This window comes from Procambarus clarkii, unplaced genomic scaffold (assembly GCF_040958095.1).
Source record: "Procambarus clarkii isolate CNS0578487 unplaced genomic scaffold, FALCON_Pclarkii_2.0 HiC_scaffold_95, whole genome shotgun sequence".
Taxonomy (NCBI): domain Eukaryota; kingdom Metazoa; phylum Arthropoda; class Malacostraca; order Decapoda; family Cambaridae; genus Procambarus; species Procambarus clarkii.
Window position 1 is genome coordinate 4688904 of NW_027189128.1, and position 10509 is coordinate 4699412.

A 10509-nucleotide genomic window follows, 5' to 3' on the forward strand; every position below is an offset into this window, starting at 1 on the left:
GTGCAAATAACATTATTGAAAATGTCATCCATGTTTAGCCATTACATCGAAACACAAGAAAAATATTACCACTTTCTTGAGAAACTTATATGTGGAGATCATATCTCCAGAGTCCACACTATAAGCCACACATCACACATCTTCTGTTTTCAAATCGCAGCTCGCATCTAATTTAATGTTATTTTTTTTTTGCAGAAACTACGTTTTTGAGAATATGCTCAATGTCGACAATTACTATTCGTATCATCATCAATCTCCTTTCAGTCAACAAATTCACATTCATATCGCGTGTGTAGATTAGAGAGAGAGAGAGAGAGAAGGCCAACATAGCTTGCAGCTAGTCAAAACTTATCATAACAGATATGATTTCACAGAGTTTTCAACCTTTGCCAGTTTTTCAATGTTTTCTCTTCACTCGTGCTAAGTGAGTCAGGCAAAAATGTGACATTTCATTTCATTATTAGCCAGGCAATATGCTATTAGCTAGATAGTCAAAACATATAACAAGCATTATTTCACAGGAATTTTTTCTAGCAAATATGCTTCCTTTAAGCAGTTCAACACATCAAACACCAGCAGCCCGCGAAATTCCCTTTAGTCAATAATCATCCTTTACAGTATTTCTTGACTAAAATAGCACTCCAAAACATAAGTGGTCATTTCTATTCTCACTGTCGCACTATAGTCAATAATTTGTTTCGCAGAGTGGCAAGTTATGCATAGTGACGAGATTTCATGGTGTGCATAGTTTAAGAGAGTTCACACTGTATTAATTACGGTCATGAATATCTTATGTTACGTTTATGAAGATCATCACTCCTTATTTTTATCATTTTCTTGCCCCTCCAGCTTTACAGTCTTCTCATATTCTTTTTCAAATAAAGTTTGCTTACTGCTTTCCAGTAGATCGGCTTCACATTACATATATTAATCAATTTTTCAAATTCAGTTCAGTTTCTTTTCAATATCGCAGCTTTGCTGCCCCCATGCCCGTATCTAGTTCAAGACCACTTATTATCAATGTCATTAATAGGGATATCATCAACCATGTATTGAATGTCTCAGACATTCAGTTAACAACGTAGTAAGTGTTTAATGAACCTGAGTATCACTTCATGTGCGCTCATTTTAGTTTAGTTTTTAGTTTTCCATCTTGAATTAATACTACTATTGGTTTGCTCAGACATTCAGTTAAGATCTCAGCAAGTGAAAATCTCTTCATGTGGGCTCATTTTTAGTTTAGGATAAGGTTTTTCCATCGTGAAATACTATTATCAGTAACCAGGTATTGGATGACACTACCATTCAGTTTACAACTCAGTAACTGTTTACTGAACATTGTTATCCATCCATGCAACCTCATTTTTTAGTTTTAAGTTTCTACATCGTAAAAAATAAAATATTACTATCACCAGCCATGTATCGGGTAGCTCAACCATTCAGTTTACAGCTCAGTAACTGTTTACTGAACATAGACATCCCTCCATGCGAGCTCATTTTTTAGTTTAAAGTTTCTCCATCGTAAAAAATAAAATATTACTATCACAAACCATGTATTGGGTGGGTCAACCATCCAGTTTACATCTCAGTAACAGTTTACTGAACATAGATATCCCTCCATGTGACCTCATTTTTAGTTTAAAGTTTCTCCATCGTAAATAAAAATAAAATATTACTATCACAAACCTTGTATTGGCCAGCTCCAGCATTCAGTTTACAACTCAGTAAGTGTTTACTGAATGCAAAATCGCTACATGTGTGCTCATTTAGTTTAAAGTTTCTCAATCTTAAAATATTACTATCATCATCAACCATACTATCATCAACACCGTATCGGGCTGTCGGACATTCAGTTATCCACTCGGTGAGTGTTAACTGAACGTCGAAATCATTTCCTGTGTGCCCATTTTTTACTTGAACCCGTCTCCACTCCAAACCAGTCAGGACCTGCGGTGCTGACTCGGACCGCAGGTCCGGTTTGGAGTGGAGACGGGTTCAAGTAAAAAATGTGCACACAGGAAATGATTTCGACGTTCAGTTAACACTCACCGAGTGGATAACTGAATGTCCGACAGCCCGATACGGTGTTGATGATAGTATGGTTGATGATGATAGTAATATTTTAAGATTGAGAAACTTTAAACTAAATGAGCACACATGTAGCGATTTTGCATTCAGTAAACACTTACTGAGTTGTAAACTGAATGCTGGAGCTGGCCAATACAAGGTTTGTGATAGTAATATTTTATTTTTATTTACGATGGAGAAACTTTAAACTAAAAATGAGGTCACATGGAGGGATATCTATGTTCAGTAAACTGTTACTGAGATGTAAACTGGATGGTTGACCCACCCAATACATGGTTTGTGATAGTAATATTTTATTTTTTTACGATGGAGAAACTTTAAACTAAAAAATGAGCTCGCGTGGAGGGATGTCTATGTTCAGTAAACTGTTACTGAGCTGTAAACTGAATGGTTGAGCTACCCGATACATGGCTGGTGATATTAATATTTTATTTTTTACGATGTAGAAACTTAAAACTAAAAAATGAGGTTGCATGGATGGATAACAATGTTCAGTAAACAGTTACTGAGTTGTAAACTGAATGGTAGTGTCATCCAATACCTGGTTACTGATAATAGTATTTCACGATGGAAAAACCTTATCCTAAACTAAAAATGAGCCCAAATGAAGAGATTTTCACTTACTGAGATGTTAACTGAATGTCTGAGCTAACCAATAGTAGTATTAATTCAAGATGGAAAACTTAAAACTAAACTAAAATGAGCGCACATGAAGTGATACTCAGGTTCATTAAACACTTACTACGTTGTTAACTGAATGTCTGAGACATTCAATACATGGTTGATGATATCCCTATTAATGACATTGATAATAAGTGGTCTTGAACTAGATACGGGCATGGGGGCAGCAAAGCTGCGATATTGAAAAGAAACTGAACTGAATTTGAAAAATTGATTAATATATGTAATGTGAAGCCGATCTACTGGAAAGCAGTAAGCAAACTTTATTTGAAAAAGAATATGAGAAGACTGTAAAGCTGGGGGGGCAAGAAAATGATAAAAATAAGGAGTGATGATCTTCATAAACATAACATAAGATATTCATGACCGTAATTAATACAGTGTGAACTCTCTTAAACTATGCACACCATGAAATCTCGTCACTATGCATAACTTGCCACTCTGCGAAACAAATTATTGACTATAGTGCGACAGTGAGAATAGAAATGACCACTTATGTTTTGGAGTGCTATTTTAGTCAAGAAATACTGTAAAGGATGATTATTGACTAAAGGGAATTTCGCGGGCTGCTGGTGTTTGATGTGTTGAACTGCTTAAAGGAAGCATATTTGCTAGAAAAAATTCCTGTGAAATAATGCTTGTTATATGTTTTGACTACCTAGCTAATAGCATATTGCATGGCTAATAATGAAATGAAATGACACATTTTTGTCTGACTCACTTAGCACGAGTGAAGAGAAAACATTGAAAAACTGGCAAAGGTTGAAAACTCTGTGAAATCATATCTGTTATGATAAGTTTTGACTAGCTGCAAGCTATGTTGGCCTTCTCTCTCTCTCTCTCTCTAATCTACACACGCGATATGAATGTGAATTTGTTGACTGAAAGGAGATTGATGATGATACGAATAGTAATTGTCGACATTGAGCATATTCTCAAAAACGTAGTTTCTGCCAAAAAAAATAACATTAAATTAGATGCGAGCTGCGATTTGAAAACAGAAGATGTGTGATGTGTGGCTTATTGTGTGGACTCTGGAGATATGATCTCCACATATAAGTTTCTCAAGAAAGTGGTAATATTTTTCTTGTGTTTGGATGTAATGGCTAAACATGGATGACGTTTTCAATAATGTTATTTGCACATCCGACAAAGTTGATTTTCCCCGTTACGTTACATTGTGTTACAGAGGGTTAAAACTGGTAGACCGTAATATTCATATAGAAGGAGATGTAATGGAGATGGACTAAGTCCTACTTTATTTAAAAATGTCATTTTGGGCTGTAAAAGTTGATTTGCGTTACGTTACATTGTGTTAGAGGGCTAAAACTGGTAGAGGTCAATATTATATGGTAAGAGATGTGCTAAGTCATACTTTCATTTAAAAATGACATTTTGGACTGCAAAAAGTCGATTTGCGATACGTTACGTTGTGTTACATTGTGTTACAGAGGGCTAAAAGGGGTAGACATCAATTTTTTATATGGTAAGAGATGTAATGGAGATGGGCTAACCCTCACTTTCTGTTTCAAAATGACATTTTGGACTGCAAAAAGTTGATTTGCGTTACGTTACGTTGTGTTACATTGTGTTACAGAGGGCTAAAAGGGGTAGAGGCCAATATTTTATATGGTGAGAGATGTAATGAATAAGAACTAATCCCTCACTTTCCATTTCAAAATGACATTTTGGACTGCAAAAAGTTGATTGCGTTACGTTACGTTGCGTTACAGTGTTACAGAGGGCTAAAAGGGGTAGACGCCAATATTTTATATAGTGAGAGATGTAATGAAGATGGACTAAGTCGTACTTTTATTTAAAATTGTCATTTTGGGCTGCAAGAGTTGATTGCGTTACGTTACGTTACATTGTGTTACAGAGGGCTAAACTGGTATAGGTCAATATTTTATATGGTGAGAGATGTAATGAAGATGGACTAAGTCATACTTTCATTTAAAAACGATATTTGGTCTGTAGAAAGTTGATTTGCGTTACGTTGCGTTACGTTACATTGTGTTATAGAGGGATAAAACTGGTATACCGTAATATTCATATGCTATGAGATGTAATGGAGATATTGTGTTTGGCTAAATGGGGTTCGCATTTCAATAATGAAATTCGGACAACAGCCAGAAAGTTGTTCTCCACGTTACTTAATGATGATATAATGTGATGCAATCGTGTGCTAATATTTTATTTGTGTTAGAATGTAAGGGCTATAGGAGTTTGTCTAGACTTGCATACATTTTCAAACGCTATTTATGTAGGCAGTAGAAAGACTGGTTTCCCATTACGCTACATTGACTGTGTTACAAGAACTGAGAATAGGCATAGTCCAGAGCTATTTCACTATCGACTCATCGGTCTTATTCTCATCGATCGGTGTTTACATTGGATGATGTAGGTCTTAAGAGAGACAGCCTTGAACTCGGGGATAATGAACAAGTCAATTTAATAATAGTATCAAGACTGTGTTTTTCCATATTATCGTATATACGCTTACTTGCTTGGAATTTGTATGTGTGGAACAAAAATATTTTATTGTGTTTGGATGTAATGGCTAAACATGGTTTTACATTTCATTATTCAGACATCGACAGAAAGTTGCTCGTTACTCTTAAAATGTTATTTGTTAACCCAGAGCTATTTCACTATCATCTCATCCGGACTGTTTACATTGGATAATGTAGGTCTTAAGAGAGAGAGAGTGTGTTGAACTCGGGATAATGAACAAGTCAATTTAATAATAGTAACAAGATTGTGTTTTTCCATATTATCGTATATAAGCTTACTTTGCTTGCAAGATTGTGTTTTCCATATTATCGTATATATGCTTACTTTGCTTGGAATTTGTATGTGTGGAACAAAAATATTTTATTGTGTTTGGATGTAATGGCTAAACATGGTTTTACATTTCATTATTCAGACATCGACAGAAAGTTGCTCGTTACTCTTAAAATGTTATTTGGGCAAAGAACGAAGTTAGTATATTGTCCACGTTACATTAATGATATTTGAGCAAAGAATGATGTCATCATGTTGGTCGTGTTACCTTACAAGGTTATAAGGGTGTGAGCGATGGGGCCTCGAAAATTGCCATTAGTCTAAGTGAAATGGAGAAAGATACGTGAACAGCAGCAGCAGGAGAAAGGAAACGATGTTACTTTCCCCAACTATTAAATGATCTGGAGAGAGAGAGAGTCCACTGAGTGCTATGTATATCCCACGCAGTTGTGTTTACATCAAATTAAGATTTGTTATAATAATAAGATTGAAGACCAGCTTATGACTGGATATTCTTAAAAAAAATGCTATTTGAGCAAAGAATGGTGATACTAAGGCTTAGCACAGAACACTTGGTCTGGGAAGGGAGCAGTGATGGTTTGGCCATGGAGGGGGTGGTAGGGGTATGGGTTTGGTGGGGGTGGACGGGGAGAGGGTAAGGCCGACCCATTACCTCGTCAATCTCACTACACCTCAAAACACCACGAAGGTTGGACCTCAGCGAGAGGGGCTGCCGGTTCATTCATTCAGGAGACTTGCTATGATAACGCCAGATGTGTGATACAACCTCTGCACAACAGTAATGGATGTAGGATGAAGAGGTGATGGAGATTGAGTAAACATGCATACATTTCAATGATCACAGTTAACACGAACAATTTGTAGGTAGAGATCGCGTCTCCGTGGCGATGTGTTGACTTATATTGAATTTTGTAACTAGCTCGTCATGATTGTAACTTGCTTAGCTAAAAATGAATTGTTGGGCTTCAGTCCTGACTCCTTTATGTGTCTCTGCAAGCCTTTACTGCCCTTATGACTGCCTTGTGTGAGATTGGACTGTTTAGCAACACGTAGGTAGTTCTTGACACACTATGTAAGGCTTTCCCCAATCTGTCTGCTAGCTAAACCACCAAGAAGAAGTCATATTATTATTATTATTATTATTATTATTATTATTATTATTATTATTATCGTTGTAAATCGCTTAAGTGTTTAATAAAGAAATAAATTTATATATAATGTGTTTACTTTTCCCTCGTTTATTGCTCTCACCATGTTGATCACGTTACGATATAGCTTACACATATTAACAGAAATAATACTAAAAGGGTTTGCACAGAACAATGGTTGATGGTATGGGAGTGTCTGAGGGGTGGGAGTGATTGATGGTTGGCAGGTGAGGGTCTGCCTTTGAGGACCCCTGCTGGCGGAGTATGTACCTCGCTCCCCTCCTTACCGGAATCGCAGTGTATGGGGAGCCTCGGCGGGATGAACATCTCCCACTCTGAAGACAACGAAATGCCTTTAAGGCAATGGGCCACTTCCGCAGGACGCTGCTGCTCTCTCTCTTACCCCTCAACACTTACGAGTTCCTGTAGGGGGGAAGCTAATGGACGTAAAGGCTTTCCTCTCAGGTATGTGGGTTCTCCTCTCCCTCCCCCCTCCCCCTCCCCAAACAAAATATCCACTATGTTGGATCCCCTCAACCTCTACTTACCTTACTATCATCAAACTATTATCGTCACACAGGATTAAGTCTATGACAAACACACATTCATAATTAACGCTTTTTATCATATTCCACTCTTTTCCATGTATTTCTTACTCTACCACATACTCTCCTACATCCCCAACAACATGAACTCCCATCTTTCCTGACCACATACCCAAACCCCGAGGACTAGAACCGCGCCCTCTCTCACTTAGGGCTTCCTGTAGGTGGAGTTAATGGTTTGTCTAACTGCAAAATGACACCGAGCAGTCTCACGACGATGAGAGGAAGCTCCACTCACCCTTCCCTCCCTCCCTCCCTCCCCTATCATTCCCCCACCCCAAACAACATAACAGACTATGTTGGGACTCCTCTAATCTACACTCAATCTCTACTTACTTACGTTCATCAAATCTATTATCCTCACAAAGGATTAAGTCTACGCAAAACACACATACATATTCATTTACTCCTTCCTCATATTCCACTCTTATCCTTGTATTTTCTTACTCTACCACATACTCTCCTACATCCCCACCAACATGGCTTCCCTCTTTCCTGACCCAAAACCCCGAGGACTAGAACCGCGCGCACCACTTACCTCCGACACGCGTCATAACATCCGGGAAATTCCCCCAAAACCCTGTGCGACTAGACACCTGCGCGCCATCTGTCCAGGTGCCACTCACATGAGTGCCACCTGGCAGGTGGTGCACGCGGTCGTAGTCACATATTACACTACTCTACCCTCCTCCTCCTCCTCTGCACCACTACCCTCCTCCTCCTCTGCACCATTACCATCCTTCTCTGCACCACTACCTTCCTCCTCCTCTTCACCACTACCCTCGTCCTCCTCTGCACCACTACCCTCCTCTTCCTCTGCACCACAACCCTCCTCCTCCTCTGCACCACTACTCTCGTCCTCCTCTGCACAACTACCCTCCTCCTCCTCCTCTGCACCACTACCTTCCTCCTCCTCCTCTTCACCATTACCCTCCTCTTCTGCACCACCACCCTTCTCGTCTGCACCACTACCCTCCTCCTCCTCTGCACCACTACCCTCCTCTTCCTCTGCACCACTACCCTCTACCTCCTCTGTACCATTACCCTCCTCCTCCACTGCACCACTACTCTCCTCCTCCTCTGCACCACTACCCTCCTCCTCCTCCTCTGCACCACTACCCTCCTCCTCCTCTGCACCATTGTCCTCCCCCTCCTCTGCACCACTATCCTTCTCCTCTGCACCACTACCCTCCTCCTCCTCTGCAACACTACCCTCCTCCTCCTCTGCACCATTACCCTCCCCCTCCTCTGCACCACTATCCGTCTCCTCTGCACCACTACCCTCCTCCTCCTCTGCACCACTACCCTCCTCCTCCTCTGCACCATTACCCTCCTCCTCTTCTGCACCACTACCCTCCTCCTCCTTTGCACCACTACCCTCCTCCTCCTCTGCACCATTACCCTCCTCCTCCTCTGCACCACTATCCGTCTCCTCTGCACCACTACCCTCCTCCTCCTTTGCACCACTACCCTCCTCCTCCTCTGCACCATTACCCTCCTCCTCCTCTGCACCACTATCCGTCTCCTCTGCACCACTACCCTCCTCCTCCTCTGCACCATTACCCTCCTCCTCCTCTGCACCACTACCCTCCTCCACCTCTGCACCACTACCCTCCTCATCCTCCTCCTCTGCACCACTACCCTCTTCCTCCTTTCCACCACTACCCTCCTCCTCATCTGCACCACTACCCTCCTCCTCTGCACCACTACCCTCATCCTCCTCTGCATAACTACCCTCCTCCACCTCTGCACCACTACCCTCCACCTGTGCACCTCTACCCTCCTCCTCGTCCTCTTCACCATTACCCTCCTCCTCTTCTGCACCACTACCTCCTCCTCCTCCTCTGCACCACTACCCTCCTCCTCCTCTGCACTACTACCCTCCTCCTCCTTTGCACCACTACCCTTCTTCTCCTTTGCACCACTACCCTCCTCCTCCTCTGCACCACTACCCTCCTCCTCCTCTTCACCACTACCCACCTCCTCCTCTGCACCACTACCCTCCTCCTCCTCTGCACCACTACCCTCCTCCTCCCCCTCTGCACCACTACCCTCGTCTTCCTCTGCACCACTATCCTCCTCCTCCTCCTCTGCACCACTACCTTCCTCCTCCTCCTCTTCACCATTACCCTCCTCTTCTGCACCACCACCCTTCTCTGCACCACTACCCTCCTCCTCCTCTGCACCACTACCCTCCTCCTCCTCTGCACTACTACCTTCTACCTCCTCTGTACCATTACCCTCCTCCTCCACTGCACCACTACTCTCCTCCTTCTCTGCACCACTACCCTCCTCCTCCTCCTCTGCACCACTGCCCTCCTCCTCCTCTGCACCATTACCCTCCTCCTCCTCTGCACCACTACCCTCCTCCACCTCTGCACCACTACCTTCCTCCTCCTCCTCTGCACCATTACCCTCCTCCTCCTCTGCACCACTACCCTCCTCCACCTCTGCACCACTACCCTCCTCCTCCTCCTCCTCTGCACCACTACCCTCCTCCTCATCTGCACCACTACCCTCCTCCTCTGCACCATTACCCTCCTCCTCATCTGCACCACTACCATCCTCCTCTGCACCACTACCCTCTTCCTCCTCTGCACCACTACCCTCCTCCACCTCTGCACCACTACCCTCCACCTCTGCACCTCTACCCTCCTCCTCGTCCTCTTCACCATTACCCTCCTCCTCTTCTGCACCACTACCCTCTTCCTCCTCTGCACCACTACCCTCGTCCTCCTCTTCACCACTTCCCTCCTCCTCCTCTGCACCACTACACTCCTCATCCTCTGCACCACTACCCTCCTCCTCCTCTTCACCACTTCCCTCCTCCTCCTCTGCACCACTACCCTCCTCCTCCTCTGCACCACTACCCTCCTCCTCCTCCTCTGCACCACTAACCTCCTCCTCCTCTGCACCACTACCCTGTCCTCCCCTGCACCACTACCCTCCTCCTCCTGTGCACCACTACCCTCCTCCTCCTCTGCACCACTACCCTCCTCCTCCTGTGCACCACTACACTCCTCATCCTCTGCACCACTACCCTCCTCCTCCTCTGCACCACTACCTTCCTCCTCCTCTGCACCACTACCCTCGTCCTCCTCCTCTTCACTACTACCCTCGTCCTCTTCCTCTTCACCACTACCCTGTCCTCCCCTGCACCATTACCCTCCTCCTCCTCTGCA